A 17,355-nucleotide genomic window follows, 5' to 3' on the forward strand; every position below is an offset into this window, starting at 1 on the left:
GTGTCACTTACCAAGAGCAATGGAGTGTGAATTTGTATAACTAAACAATTTACCGCAACATCCAAATTTGAGCTTTGTGAATATACAATTAAAGTTTAAATTATCTGATTTAGTCCGTATTGTTCTGTCATTTGATGTGCAATCATGGATGACAGTGCTGAGAACTCCTCAGTAAATGTTTTGGCGCATTTGGTTATTTGGCCAATTCTACATCAAAATTTTAGTTTCATATTAAGTATTTCATTTACCTCTCTAAATTTAGATTTTTAAAATATATTTCAATAGATGATGCCACGACTTCGTCCACGTTGATATAGGTTTTTAAAAATCTTGTGGGAACTCTTTGATTTTTTGGGATAAAAAGTAGCATATGTCCTTCCCCGGGATGTTAGCTAAATTTGTACCACACCAAAATCGTTGAACTGTTGAGTCATGAAAAGCTAGCAGACAGAGTACAGACACACTTTCGCATTAAAATATTAGTATGAATATATTCTAAACTTTTACAAGTGTAAATTAAAAAATTATAACACCCCCGACAAGTGAAGGTTACAGTAACTAGAAAAGAACTGACAACTTTCAAACGGCTAAACCGATTTTCTTGGATTATAGCTAAGAACACTGTTGATCAAGCCACCTTTCAAACAAAAAACTAGATGAAAATCGGTTCATCAGTTTAGGAGATACGATGCCACAGACAGATAGATACACACGTCAAACTTATAACATCCCTCTTTTTGGGTCGAGGGTTAAAACATACAAGATTTTTTAAATATTTTTTTCGCTTATTTTTGTGGTACCTTATCAGTAATCATCAGTACTATCACCTGTCTTCACTTTTGCTAGCGTTCTGATTACACCTTATAGATTTAGTTATTTCAAGCTTTCACAGTAGTTACACTTATACACAGCACACAACTTAGGCTTCGTATGTTGTATGTACGATTGTCCCATTCGTCCTTGTACGTGAGGCAAGTCTAAATTAACATTGTTTGTGGCCGCGTGATTAAGAGCAGGGTTGCTTTACACAATATATTAGTTACATAGCCAGAACCTCTTTGTTGTAGCCCCTAACTGAGAGGCTCACATTACAACTATTGTTATAACTACTTAACTTGAATTTGTATAAAAACCTCAAAAGTAAAAGACTTGTGCATAAACTACAGCACCCTTCTTGTAGAACTGCCCATTTTTCTAAAAATTTTTTCTCCACTGAGCCACTTTTATATAATCACTTGCCCAGCTATATAATTGAGACCCGAGAACTTCCTTTATTTAAGAGAAAATTGAAAAACTTATTGTTAATGATTACCTTTCAGAAAATTTTTAATTGTATTTTATTTTTTGACATTTTGCTACTAACGATTATTTTAATGTTTTTTTGTGACGAAAATGTATTGTAATTTAATGTAACATATTGCATGCTTATAGGCAGAATTTGGCTGTACCCTTTTTGTCTTTATAACATCTACACTGTTTACCCATATTCGTAATAAAGAAATTTGATTTGATTTGATTTGTTAATTCATACCTCTTAAATTTTTTACATGCATCAATAATTTACTAGCTTCATCCGCATGGACTACACTTTCAAACCCCTATTTTAGCTCCTAAAGGGTTTAAATTTCAAAAATCCTTTCTCTATCACCACTTACACTGCGCTATTCTGTGCGACGTCGATATTCCAGTACTTCACCTCAACCTTCTTTGAATTATAGAACTCCAACCATTACCACTTCAGCTTTGCAATCGTTTCGTAAATATGTTTATAATACCTATTCGTAAATACAATTACTGAGAAATATTTTACGTTGGTCAAATAACATCAGTACACAGTAAAAGAGTTAATGTTTGCTACGAACTAGCTGGATAAAATGTGTACATTTCGTTGTTTTAGTGCAAATAAATTTGGTTTATACAATTGTACATGTAAAAATAAAAGCCATTTATTTGACATTAAAGTTTATTTTTACGAGGACGAGTTTATTTAGGAACATTTATTTTACGACCATTTCAAAATTCTATTATCGTCTATCGTCTCGCGAACGTGGCTATTACGGACGCAATGAAAGCATTATTGGAACTAGGGTCGCCATCCATCCGGATTTCTCCGGATTTTCCTAATTTTTGACGCGTTGTAGTCTTATAAATGGAAGTTTCCGGGTTTCATTCCCAGCTACGGCCGTGGCTAGTTACCTTCCTACCAGCCGCGCGGCCAAGGGATTTAGCGTTCCGGTACGAAACCTGTGAAACCTCAGTAGTGAGCCGGCGATGGGTTGATGACGACTAGTCGGTGTAATTTTTTTTAAAATAAATACCTGACACAGTTTCAATTTCTTGACTGATGAGAAAAATAACTTGTTTACTTTTGAAAGTGATGTAAAAATAAGCACTGTGAAATATCAACTTATTTATTTAATTAAATTTGTGAATAAAAAATAGACTGATAATCTATATTTTATTTTACAAATTAAATTAAATAATTAGTGAGTCTGGTAAAAAAAAGATAGATAGATAGACATCCTAGTTCATCAATTTTATAGATGGCAACCCTATATTTAGAACGGACGAGAGTGAACCGAATAATACGAATCGTTTGATATAAAAGCTGTAAGTACTGAAAATAAATCGATGTAACACCCCTAAAAATACTAATGAGTTGATACGATGTTTGGGAAAATTGATGTTTGGGAAAATTGGGCCTTTGATAATATTATGTTGTCATAACAAAATTTTCCTTGTTTATCCCGTCAGTGAAGGAAGTCACAGCCGAAGGGCCCTGTCTGTCTGTCAGCGGGCTGTATCTCATGAACAAAACCTAATAAGTTGGTAGAGAGTTGAAATTTTTACAGAGTGTACTGTATATTTATTGGGGCTATAGCAATAAATAGTAAAAAATCGGTCAAGCGCAAGTCGAACTTGCACTTGAAGGGGTTCGTACTATAAAATAAATACCAATTCTTGACTTTTTTTTAGATTTTCATGGTAACTATTTTGAATTTTTAATATTTGTTGTTATAAGCAGCAAATACACATTCTGTGAAAATTTCAACTCTACCTATTACGGTTCACGAGATACAGCCCCCTGACATACAGACGGACGGAGGGACGGAACGGATAGTAATAGGGTCCCGTTAACACCCTTCGGGTACGGAACCCTAAAAACCAAAATGGAAAATTTAAAATGGCCGCCATGCAAATTAAAAAGTAAATAGTGTTATTAACCCCCGACCGAAAAAGAGGGGTGTTATACGTTTGATGTGTGTATCTGTCTGTGGCATCGTAGCTCCTAAACTAATGAACCGATTTTAATTTACTTAATTTTTATTTTATTTTTATTTGATAGGTGGCTTGATCGAAAGTGTTCTTAGCGATAATCCAAAAAAATCGGTTCAGCCGTTTGAAAGTTATCAGCTCTTTTCTAGTTACTGTAACCTTCACTTGTCAGTAGAAGTGACTATGGACGGGTGCAAACATAGTTTTGCTGCTGACTGTACCTACCTACGGAACCCTCCATATGCGAATTCAACTCGCACTTAGCCAATTTTTTTAAAAATCAGCATGTAATATCCGAAAAATCTAAAACTTCAATTTGAAATACCTAACCTATTGTTAGTTAATTAATTGTGGCACGAACTGCCAGAGTCTACAAGTTCGCATGCACAACAATAATTTGATTCACCGCATTAGACTACGGAAGCCGAATGTTATGTTTCAGATTCACGTTCCCGACTATATTATACAATATACATATACATTATACAAGCATAAATATGTATATTCCGTGCGCCAGTTGGTCGAACTTTGTACCGCAACTAACCAAATTGCAGTTCAATCCCGTATAATTTCAGATCGGAACATGTATTATTGTAGCTCCCGACCGCAAAATACAGGTTTATGTGGACGAAATAATTACAATTTGAAGCATCTATAGTTTAACATTTAAAGAGTGGATTGAAATCTGAAGAGTCCTTGGTTCAGTTTTTTTTTTTCATTTCATTTTTAATAAAAAAAAAATAGCGAGTAAATGAGCAGGCGGGTCACCAAAAGTTTAATCCACACGGACGAAGTCGTGGGCATTGTCTAGCGAGTAGTACGGTATTTTTTTTAATTCATTAGGTATAAGCAAGCGCTTGACCACAATCACACCTCATGGAAAGTGATGATGTGGCCTATGGAACGCGTTTACATAGAAGATGCCTATTCACTCTTGTTATTCGGTATAAACTAAACTAAACTATGTATAACAACAGCTAATTTAGCTTGGTAGATTGTTAGTCGAATTACAAGCCTATTCATCGGCGACATTGGGGCACAACTAAACTAAGTAATTCCCTCGTTACTGCGCCTACATGCAGTAATTAGGATCAGATAGCATTGTTAGCGCAATTCGTGGAGCTTGGCAATATCGTGGTTACTATAATATATATGGGTAATATTATTGTGAGTGTGGTGCTGTTTAATAATGAGATTGTTATCGTAAGTTTGGTTTACGAGTAAATACGAGGACTCTCCTAAAAGTAATTATGCTTTTTTTCATGAGAATTTTCGAACTACGTGATTGTGATGATGCTTGTAGTAGATAATATATAGATGACTTAATAAGCGTACTTTTACACCTTCTAAGCACATAATGGCCGTTTCACAAATGTCCTTTTTTACCCGAGTGCGGCAAAGCCAAAAGGAAGGTTTAGCAGATTATGTATGTATGTGTGTATGTGGGCATGTATGTCTGTATCCAGATTCTGTGTGTTCCACCGTAGCACCCAAACTACTGGGCCGATTTTGATGAATGAGGTTGTCAATCGATTCATCGTAAAGGTCCGGGTGACATAGGCACCATTTTATACGAAAAAAATTGACCTAACGGATGTTATATGAAAAAAAGTGGGGGTCTTCAATTTTTTTTTGCTATTGTATCGAGTGGGATGTCAAATGAAAGAGGAGAGGTTAAAATATGCCAAAGCGACAGAAAAACAATCACACTAATATTATAAAGGAGAAAGTTTGTATGTGTGTGTGTGTGTGTGTGTGTGTTTGTTACTCCTTCACGCAAAAACTACTGGACGGATTGGGCTGAAATTTAGAATGGCAATAGATTATACCCTGAATTAGCACATAGGCTACTTTTTATCCCGGAAAATCAAAGAGTTCCCACGGGAATTTTAACAAACCTACATCCACGCGAACGAAGTCGCGGGTATCAGCTAGTTTTACTATAATATTTCAGCGTTTATTAAGACGATCGCAGTCGGGTTTTAGTTTTCAACTTTATCTTGTTTGTTTTTAAAAGCCATAGTAGCTCTAAGTGTTGCTATCCTACATTCAATTAAGGGAATAGTTGGTGCCGCAGACGTTCGAGCTGCGAGTAGATTCGACCAATTAGTTACCGCGACGCGATACATTGCCGCGTCGCAATTACGCGCCAGACATCTGTTACTGGAACTACAGCCGGCTGATACCTGTAACTAGTACACTTGATACATGTCTATACTAGTTACTTGTGTTACTGTAACTTCTACTCTAAAAGCGGCGATAGCTTAGTGGTTAAGACGTAGATATCTATACTAGTGGCTTATTTAACTGTAACTGTATTGACTCTAGAAGCCATGATAGTCTCCTAGTCCCATTTATAATACAAGTACATGATTTATTAGAGAGCCTACGAAATGGTGGTTTTCTCGGCTAGAATGCATGGAAGGAAGCAAGGATTTGACATTTGAAATTTGCTGTCGGAGAAATTCGTGGGCATACGCTAGTACTTTTATATTTCTAGAACTTTGACGAATCAGGTCACAGTTTTACGATGTACATCAGGTCCTAACATCCGCGTTGAGTGGATCAAGATTTGAAATGCTAATGCCGGCATTCCCTTTGGGGGGGGGAGGGTTACGCCCTAACACCAGTTGATAGTAACATTCTGTAAATGTCAGCAGCGGGCCTCTGAATAAATAACGCCTACGAGTGGACCCACTGTTTTGAGTATTCCGTTTCTTCGGCCGACGGGTGAACGATAAAATGTAAAGCACTTTATAAATATTAAATCTTGACTTGATACACCTTGCTATTGAACTTTCCTTTGAACTTTAGAGCCTCGATAGCGCAACGGTTGAGGAGCGGACTAAATTCCGATAGGTCAGCGGTTCAAACCCCACCCGTTGCACTATTGTCGTACCCGCTCGTGGCACAAGCTTTACGCTTAATTGGAGGGGAAAGGGGAGTATTAGTCATGATTAGTATGGCTAATATTCTTTAAGAAAAAAAACTTGTCAATTTTTTTGTTACCCCTGTTGTGAATACGCAAACCCCTATTTTAACCCCTTACAGGTTGAATTTTCAAAAAAAAAATCTTAGCGAATCTACATCATGATTACTATCTGCGTACTAAAATTCAGTCCGATCCGGCCAGTAGTTTGAGCTGCGCGTTCGTAGATCAGTCAGTTAGCTTTTCCTTTTATACATATAATACTAGCCGCGCCCCGCGGTGTTATCCGCGGTGTAAACGTTTGTACACGTAGTTTTTTTAAGCAGAATCTTCTAATAGTGACTTGGTGTAGAGAACGACGCCAAATAAAAAATATGGAACATATGAAGTTTGTAAAAACTTGGAATAGGTAACACATGAATTCTGGATTTTTAATATCCCGTGGGAACCATGGATTTTTACGGGATAGGCCTATGTATTAATCCAGGCTATAATCTATCTCCATTCTAAATTTCAGCCAAATCCATTTAGTAGTTTTTGCGTGAAAGAGTAATAAATGTACACACATACCTACAGACACACACACACACACACACACACACACACACACACACACACATGCACTGACACCACATAATAGTATACTACATTGTATCAGCTCTATAATATTAATTATAATTTTATTTACTAATGAAATTGGAATTCCACTGAATAGTTGATGGAATGTCAATAATAATATTGGAGATTTAATAATATCACATTCCCTGAAGCAGTAACCGAACTTAAATCTAAATCAATTTATTACGGTCGCTATTAATTATTACTATCGCTGATACTGCTACGTTAATTACTTTTTTACCCGACTACAGCAAAGCCAGAAGGAAGGGTGATGATTTAAGCAGTCTATGTATGTATGTTGTGTCAGATTCTGTGGGTTCCACCGTAGCGGCTAAATTACTAGGCCGATTTTGGTGAATGAGGAGCTATTCGCTGAAAAAAATTATAACGTGTTCACGAAAAATTTAATTCACTAAATCACATATAGATGCCGTTGACCGTTATTAACTTGCAGAGTTCTAAATAAAGCTGTTAAGTATATTTTGTACTGTCGGTCATGTTCACGACAATTACTCTGGTTTTCAAAGAACTTTCGAAACTTCGGAAACTTATCCCAAAACCGGAATTTCGGAGTTCAAGCTCTATTCTGCACCCGGCGCTTGGTGAATATAAATCCCAAATGTGTGTTCCGTGACGCATCAAACCGGAGCGGCCGGCTTACCGATAAGCGCCGTGTTTCATGCTTCCTGCATACGAACAATACCTACACTCTGCATTTCTACACGATTCAATTTGGCTTTCGATTCCAGGATATTCTCGTCTGCTGTTAAAGCTGCTAAGTACTGTATTTTTTACGGTACCGTACCCGAAAAGGAAAAAAGGAACCTTTACAGGATCACTTAGTTGTCTGTCAGTCTGTCTGTCGTATCAGTCAAAAAAACCTATAGCGTACTTTCCGTTGATCTAGAATCATGAAATTTGGCAGGTAGGTAGGTAGGTCTTATAGCACAAGTAAAGGAAATAATCAGAAAACCGTGTATTTGTGGTTACATTACAAAAAAAATGGGGGAAAAAATTAACTAAATCATTTATGATCATATTGTGTTCCTTTACCGTTTAAAGCAAGTGATATTTAATTGCTTAAAACACACATAACCCCGAAAAGTTAGAGGTGCGTGCCTGAATCGAATCCCCGACCTCCTGAAAAAAAGATGTCTTAACAACTCAAATTCAAATTCAAAATATTTTTATTCAATTAGACTTTTACAAGTACTTTTGAATCGTCAAGAGCATAATAGCACTGGGCTATGACCGCTTTAATTTTTTTTATCTGGCTTTCAATTCCATGATATTCTGCTCAGTTTACGATTGTTCCGATCTGTTACTAATGACCTAAAAGCTTTCTGGAATTTTGGCTCAATTCTAACACAGTTGTTTTGTTTGGAAATAACTTCAGCTTACCAATAAGCGCCGTGTTTTATGCTCGCTGCATACGAACAATACCTACACTCTGTACTTCTACACGATTCAATTTGGCTTTCAATTCCAGGATATTCTCTTCGGTTTACGATTGCTTCGATCTGGTACTAATTACCTGAAAGCTGTGCCAGTGTTTCAGGAAAATAGTTTAAACACTACTGTTTTCTATAGATATATCAAATCCATACTAATATTATAAATGCGAAAGTGTGTCTGTCTGTCTGCTACGTTTTCACGGCCCAACCGCTGAACCGATTTTAATGAAATTTGGTACAGATTTGGGATACATCCCGGGGAAGGACATAGGCTACTTTTTATCCCGGAAAATCGAAGAATTTCTAAGGGATTAAAAAAAAACGAAATCCACGCGGGCGAAGCCGCGGGCATCCCCTAGTAAAAATATAAAGTTCGATACTCAAAACCCGACTGTTCATCACCGTAGACTGACGGTTTATCTATACCTACAAATAAATAATTCTACCTACCTGCAAATAAATAATTCTATTCTATTCTATTCTATTCTACTTCATGCTACTCGTAATATGTATTATACTAAACAGAAAAACATGTCAAATCATTGTGACGTCACATGCCAGTATTTCATAGATGCCTCGCATACTAAGCGCGTGTTATAGCGTTTGATAAAAAGATGTTACTGATTTGATTAGCTGTCAAACACCGGACTGCATTCGCTTGATAGTCAACAAACAAGTGTAGGTAAATTAATTTATAACACCCCCGACAAGTGAAGGTTACAGTAACCAGAAAAGAGCTGATAACTTTCAAACGGCTAAACTGATTTTCTTGGATTATAGCTAAGAACACTCTCGATCAAGCCACCTTTCAAACAAAAAAAAAACTAAATCAAAATCGGTTCATTAGTTTAAGAGCTACGATGCCACAGACAGATACACAGATACACACGTCAAACTTATAACACCCCTCTTTTTGGGTCGGGGGTTAAAAATGAAGTGATAATTTGCGTCCCGGAGATGGGCATAGGCCACTTTTTATCTCGGAAAATCAAAGAGTTCTCACCTGATTTTAAAAACCTAACCACACGAAGTCGCGGGAGTTATCTGATAACAAAACGAACATTGACGCTGAAATATAATCTGCATTTCGTATCAAAACATTATGTAACGGAAGCGCTTGATGCGATGAGGCTAATTGGGGTCGCAACCGCAAATTGGTATGTGTGTAATTAGAATCGAAGCGTCATTGTGCTCAAGTTTATTATGGTAAGTTAGTTCAAAAATAACACATCTGAAGAATTCTCTGCACACACGTGTGGCTTTAAATTGGCTGGTTCGATCTCCTGAAAAATAGAAATAAACTTTTATCATCATGATCAACCAATTGCCGGCTTATGCATAATAGATTTTAATTTATAGTGCAAAATGTCGAAAAAAATACTCAAGTGCGGAATCTTCGGCGCGCGTGTCTGACTCGCACTTGGCCGGTTTTTTCTTATTTTGTACTGTGTCGCCCTTATTCTAAATAAAAATTTATTTATTTATAAATGCTACAGTGGTTGGGTTTGGTCTATTGGACCGCTTCTGCAACTTTACCATTTACTACTGATTTGTAGAGCTTCGTAGAGGTACTACGAGGTTCTACAAATTAGAATCTCTACAACAGTATCAGTTCTACGACCGTCTTTAACTTTCTTTAGAGCGCATGTCCTATGGACGAAATCGTTTATACATACTTTCACTGTTTGAAATGTTACAATCATAGAGATATAGTTATGACTAGAGGGGGTCATAGCTTGTTGCCGCTCTTGTACATCCATGTGTCAACTAGGTATTGTTATCTCAGTATATTTCAGGGAACCTCCGTTCGGGTGAAAGCGATAGCTGTTGGATAAATGCTTGTTGGGTTATCAGAAGACCGTGTAGTCTTCGATGAGGTTACTTGTAAATATTATTAGCGAAATAGTAAGTTTAAAAATAGAAGGAGACTAAACTAAAACCTTCGAAACACCCGTATTTATGCAAGTTCAATCTTGTTGGCCTCCTAGCAACAGATTGTATGACATCGAATGAGCCAAATATCGATTTTACCAAACTACCTTCATCAGCTAAATTAATAATTTTATATTATTTTTGACAATTCAAATCAACTTTTTAAAAATAACCTTACAGTTGTATTCCTCATTGCTGATGGTTGTTATTTATTTCCTTCATTCATAGATAGCTGATGCCCGTTACTTCATCCGCGTGGATTTAGGTTTTCAAAATCCTGTAGATTTCCAAATTCTGTGAGATTTTTGATTTTCCGTCATAAAAAGTAATCTATGTCACTCTCCAGGTTTTAAAATATATCCATACAAATAAACACTAATAAGGCCAGCCAAGAAACTAATAAACCAATAAACAAACACACTTTCTCATTTATAATATGGATCACTATTTTTTAATAATGGTGGATTTGGATTTATATAAAGGTCTCATGTATCTAATAGCTATATTGTATTATGGGTTTTTTCCCAAAAATTACTAAATAAATAATAAAAGGAAACTTGTAGTTACTAGTACTAGTTTCTCAATTCTTCTTATTGAAAATTTTCCTGGAAAAGGTGCAAATAGAAAATTCTGAGTACTTGTTATAGCCTAAGTCCTTAACTTTTCTTTGTAGTTTTTCAACAACAACTACAGCGAAAAGTTGATCAACAATAAGCCGAATCCATACAGTACCGTTTTAGTTACGTAAAAATGAAAAAGCAATATGAATAGTTCCACAACATAGATAGGCACTCGTAGCATTGTAGCAAGAGCTTCAATGAGGCAGCATAGCCTTTTGAACGGCAAAAATCGATAGACACGGTACAATAAAAGCTATTTGTTGCATTCGGCGGGCGATTACGGCCACGGCGGCCATCCGTGCCAGGCACTTTGTATGTTTGACATTTCGAGGACTTGTTCGCGGAGAATGGGGCAAGTGTGTCAGTTTTTTCATGCTTTTACTTATATATTTACCCAAGTATAATTAACATGGATTGAAAGCACGTACAACTGTAGCATAGTAATGAAACAGTCACAATATAGTAGGTTTTGAGAAATGAGGCGCAACATAAACGAAAAAGGAGTATGAATAGAATGTATGTAGCAGTATGAATAGAAAGAAAAACGAAAAACCTTTTATTTTTTGAAATTAGTGCCCACATATCACCAGTTATACCTAAGGGTTTGGTAATCCTGTTCACATTTTTACTGTCTGTTTGTGGGGAACGGGGTAAATATATCCACAGTTTTCCATGCTTTTAGTTGTACATAATTACCAAAGTTAAATAAATAAAATCAAATTGTTAATTATTTTAATGTACAAAGGTACTAAATAACCTAGGAAACGGTTTACAGCTGTGTTAGTTAAAACTGTCGTATAGCTATTAACGCCCACCTTCGAAATGAGTGGGTTAGGACGAAAAAATACAATTTTCTTTGTAAAGAATATGTAAAACATACCTATCCAAAAAAGAGCAGAACATTTGTTTCTTTAGCTCTGGAATAATAAAAAATATATAAGAACGGCGTCTCTACGCAGGTATGGAGCATAAAAATAAATTCATGCCCTTTTTATTAGAAGGGAGAACAACCCTAATTTTACATAACGTTGACACGAGTAATAAACTTCTTACCTTGTTATTAAAGAATGGGCTGGTATGTTCCGGTAAATGTTTATTTATGTTTACCGGAAACTTATTTTTTTTTTATGAAGATAATTTAGATAAAGAAAAACATCAAAAGAAGAAAAAAAAAACGTGGACCAAATAAATGAAATAAACTTCGTATTGATATTTTATTTTAATGAAGGATAACTTATATTTAATTTTATATTTAAGTAATTTTTCTTTTTTCTTTAAGAACTGCTGAAATTATTTCATGAAACGACTACTTTAATGATTCAAACACAAAATCAGAGATTATGGGCGTTCGTTAATTCGATGGTTCAAACCTTCGATTAATTTACTATAAGTAGGTACCTACTGTAGAACTTTGATATACTTAGATTAAAACGCTGATAGGTACTCTTTACTTGAAATCAAAATTGAGTTTAGTATACGTAGAAATGGCTTAATTATGAAAAATAGTAGAAGTTTAAACTGTTTAAGCGCAATTACCCTAATTTCTAAATAAAATTTTGGTAGTAAATGTTCTGACTTCAAACGTAATTACTTCCCAAATATACCGAAATAATATTAGGTAGGTATATATCATCAAGATAATGTCCCCCTAGTTACCATTACAAGGCTATCGAGCCTAATAACTGAGCAATATGTGAATCAATTTGTCAAATTGTACCCCAATGTGCCCAACAAATGGGCCAATAACGCGTCGAATCTGCCCCGTTCTGAATTACTTCACTTTAGTTTTGGTGTAATAAGATTATCATTGCTTACATTATTATAATAGATAGGGACGTAAATTACTGAATAACTTTTAATTATTTTTCTACATACAATTTTTAAATTTGTTTAAGTAGTTATTTATTTACTACTGCCCGCTTTATATTTTTAACCGACTTCCAAAAAAGGAGGAGGTTCTCAATTCGTCGGAATCTTTTTAAGATAAGATGATTCAATAGTTTAGATTAGTATTTTTATCATCGTGCGTTTAAACCGCTAGTAATGCTATTTTTAAGGTTTACACTATTTTTATGGTTTGGAGTAGTTCCAAATCTATCACACATAGATAGCTATGAAATAGTCAGACATACCAATTTGTCCATACAATGTAGAGGTTTGTTTATTGCGGGGCAGATGAAAATGGTTGCATGCATGGATCGATGCATTTCATAGTTCAAAACAAGTGTAAATTAAAAATTTATAACACCCCCGACAAGTGAAGGTTACAGTAATAACTAGAAAAGAGCTGATAACTTTCAAACGGCTGAACCGATTTTCTTGGGTTATAGCTAAGAACACTCTCGATCAAGCCACCTATCAAATAAAAAAACTAAATTAAAATCGGTTCATTAGTTTAGGAGCTACGATGTCACAGACAGATACACAGACACACAGATACACACGTTAAACTTATAACAGCCCTCTTTTTTGGTCGGGGGTTAATGAAATACATTCACAAGTTCAAAGTTCTATACTTACAGAAAAAAAAAACAGAAACTTACTGCCCCTGTGTCATTTAAAAAGATTTTTAACCCCCGACCCAAAAAGAGGGTTGTTATAAGTTTGACGTGTGTATCTGTGTATCTGTGTGTCTGTGTATCTGTGTATCTGTCTGTGGCATCGTAGCTCCTAAACTAATGAACCGATTTTAATTTAGTTTTTTTTGTTTGAAAGGTGGCTTGATCGAGAGTGTTCTTAGCTATAATCCAAGAAAATCGGTTAAGCCGTTTGAAAGTTATCAGCTCTTTTCTAGTGACTGTAACCTTCACTTGTCGGGGGTGTCATAAATTTTTAATTTACACTTGTATCCGTTTTACCGCTCTGTTACCTCCGAACGTGACAGCGTCACTGTCAATTTGCTCTGGACTCATGGACGTATTATGTCTGGACTTATATGACACAGGAAGTCACGTGTGGAATGAGGTCAGTCACATTCGACATGGATACAGGAACATTTGTACCCGCCGCCGTGTTTTACACGATGTCAAAGCAAATATTCCTCGTTCGTGTGAATTGTATCAGAAAGTCATACTAACAGTGTATGGTCCAAGCGGACTATTAAACTGAATTATTTTTTACAACTGCGACACTTTTTTGTATGGCAAGGAAAATATTTTGAGAGAAGACAAGTCCTCAGTAGTGAGCTGATGAAGAGTTGAGATTATAGCGATAATGATGGTAACGACAAAGACAGAATTATGCGTTTAGTAATTTTACCTAAGTTCATCTATTTGAAGGTCAAAAAACGATTCGTGTTCAATGCCTGATCTTTGTTAGGGTAACGTATCAAAACAAGAAACCTCTATAGTTTCATCCAGTTCATCTGTCCGTCTATATATGAATTTTCAAAAGTTCATTCCCTAAGAGGGTAAAATAGCGGACGGAGTCGCGGGCATAAGCTAGTTATATATAAACGTAAGATTGCTTGTACTAAACGTCACAATCGCCAAACCACTCGCTCGTATAACCGATATGAGACAAAGTTTGAATTGCAAAACTGCGCCGGTTGTGCAGCTCACGCGCGAATGCCTCTGGAAATTTCTACATGCGAGTTCTTTTGTAGATACAACGTCTGAACGACCTGCTTTCCCTTTGATGTGGGATCACAAAACATTTTTATTCGATTTGAGGTAAAATAGAAGTTTCTAACAGCTTTTGTTTGCAATAACATTGTTGTGAGTTAAACTTTTTAAAATATTTATCTGCATCCCGATTTCAGTTCAGTGGGGAATAATTCGGAGAAACAATATTTCGTAATATACCAACTTTAATTTAATAAAAACATAAAGACATGTTTTTATTAAATTAAACCAGATATTTTGTGTGCTAGTTTATTCACGTGGACTGAGATTTGTTTAATCCTGTGGAATTATTTTATTCCCGGGATAAAAAGTAGCTAAAAATGTCACACCCCTGGTCTTCAAATGTGCAAGGAAAAAGATAGACAGATAGATAGATAGAAAACTTCATTGCCGACAAAACATGAAATAACTAAAGTAGTTTCAGTTATGCCTAGATAAATGAGTCAGTCAGACAGTCAACTTTTCCTTCTATACATAAACATAAAATTAATTGAGCTTTTATTATGTTTGCCGAATGCTGTAATAAATACTCAAGATAATTAATTCACTACTATTATATGTCAAAGATTCAGTAATAATTGTTTTGTAAACATTTACTATCATTATTATTAGACGGCGGTAAGACAGAGATAGAACGACCCATTTGTATTAATTATCTTTATTTAGTTCATTGGTTGCTACGTGAAATTCACTTGTACCTCAATGCAGTAGAGTTTAAAATAGATTAGAATAACATTTAAATCTAGGTCTTAATTAGGGGAGCGGCGGTTGTTTTGCTTGAAATTGATAAAAGCGCTGCTTAAATTGATAAACTCGTTTTGCGTTATTTATTACCTTCGTTAACGGCTACGCTGTTTTATTGTTATCTAAAGTTATATCAAGTTTCGGATTGCGACGTTTATTTTAACGATTCTGTATTTTACAATGACATAATGTACCATAGACATGTTACGCTCATATTACATGACATAATGTGAAGGCCGTGCTTGGTCATGAGTAAGACGGAAGATAGAAAACGCATAGGCTTCAGTGTAGAAAAGATAGTGCTCTACAAATTTTGTAGAGCACTATCTATCTTTTCAAATACTTAAGCTACGACATCGTAGTTTAAGTCTATACTTATTACTAAACTTCTACTGTCCATCCGTTCATCTGTTTGTCAGCGGACTGTATCTCGTGAACTGTAATAGGTAGATAGTTTAAATTTTCACAGAATATGTATTTCTAATGACGCTATAATCACACTATCACACTAATATTATAAAGGCGAAAGTTTGTATGTGTGTGTGAGTGTGTGTGTGTGTGTGTGTGTATGTTTGTTACTCCTTCACGCAAAAACCACTGGACGGATTTGGCTGAAATTCGGAATGGAGATAGATAAAATCTTGGATTAGCACATAGGCTACTTTTTATCCCGGAAAATCAAAGAGTTCTCCCGGGATTTTAAAAAACCTAAATCCACGAGGACGAAGTCGCGGGCGTCAGCTAGTAACAAATATAAATTTAAAATGAAATGGCTGCTGTAAAAATTAAAAAGTATTTCTTGTAAGATGGTACGGAACCCTTCGTGTGCGAGTCCGACTCGCATTTAACTGTTTTTTTCATCGAGTTACTAAAGAAGTTTTCACTTTAAAAAATTACAGTGGTACACAGCCTGGCATTTATCTACATCTATCAGCTCGTGGCATTAAAACATTTCCATCGTAAACAAAATGTCAGTGAAAATTTTCCAGCCAAGATTACGGCACTCGCGGCAATTAACCTTTCCGCATCGGCCCTTAAAAGCCGTCGATTCAATTTAAACAAAGGCATCTGACGACGTTGTTTACACTCAGATTTCTCTATGAAACGAGATCATGGACAGTACGTACAGTCAAAGGCTGTAAGTCGTTTAACACCTTAATGATCATATTCGCGTAGCATGGTTATGCACATGCGTTAGGTGTGTGTGGTGTGTTTATAGAAAAAGGTGATAAGTGCGAAGGGTTTTTGATACAATTAGGTCTCATACCCCTCAATATAGGCCCAGGAATTACTGGGGCCGTCTCGGGTCTCTGTTGCCGAACGATTGCTCTGTCTAAACGGCTTCGTCGAACCTTTGTAGATAATGATACTGACTCAGAGTAATATTAAAATGATTTTTCGTAGAAAACCATAAATGGATCACACTAATATTATATAGGCGACAGTTTGTGTGTGTGTGTGTGTGTGTGTGTGTGTATGTTTGTTACTCCTTCACGCAAAAACTACTGGACGGATTTGGCTGAAATTTGAACAGGGATAGATAATATCCAGGATTAGCACATAAGCTACTTTTTATCCCGGAAAATCAAATAATTTCCACGGGATTTCGAAAAACCTAAATCTACGCGGCGGTCATCTAGTTAAAAATAAATGTCAAGTGAGCTCGGTGGTTATCATTCATCGTTGAACACCGAGTAGCGAATCACTCCGAAGGTCTTCTGTACGTATGCGGTCTCTTTAATGTCCCGGGCACGTTACATCTACGTTAAACGTAGATGTAGCCACGATCAAGATACAACGGCATTCACAATACCGTTTGGCGTTAGACGATTTTGACCCCAATTCAATGCATTAGACGTTAACCGTTAAGTGTGGCCACTCAGTTTGACGCGTTCATTACCGCGATAATTATGGCGTTGTTGGGCATTAACGTTAACCTTAATGTAGCCGCAACATAACAATGAGTTGCAATGTTTGGAAGCGGACCGTGTGAAAAGGCTTTAAGTAAATAACGATTTGTTTACGCCAACGTCATTTCTCAAGCGGAGTCGCGGAGTCATTCTCGCTAATGACTCTATTAACGCCTGCCCACTACTATTTCAGGGGTGTTAACACTGACCTACACTAAAAAGAGTACACTGGACCTGTGATTGCCGAGT

At 36.1% G+C, this 17,355-nt stretch overlaps 1 protein-coding gene and 1 long non-coding RNA gene across 2 annotated transcripts in view; one reads left to right on the forward strand and one right to left on the reverse strand.

Annotated features, from left to right (window-relative positions):
• LOC123866476 (protein O-mannosyl-transferase TMTC1-like) overlaps positions 1-17,355 on the forward strand; it is a 162,863-nt gene that overhangs the window by 30,269 nt on the left and 115,239 nt on the right. The window lies entirely within an intron of this gene.
• Positions 1,397-16,633, reverse strand: LOC123866511. Its single transcript, XR_006796210.1, has 3 exons — positions 16,622-16,633; positions 16,196-16,199; positions 1,397-1,533 (listed from the first exon to the last, which is right to left on the reverse strand). It is a non-coding gene; the product is annotated as an uncharacterized LOC123866511 (long non-coding RNA).

The sequence above is a fragment of the Maniola jurtina genome, chromosome 6 (genome assembly GCF_905333055.1).
Source record: "Maniola jurtina chromosome 6, ilManJurt1.1, whole genome shotgun sequence".
NCBI classification, from domain to species: Eukaryota; Metazoa; Arthropoda; class Insecta; order Lepidoptera; family Nymphalidae; genus Maniola; species Maniola jurtina.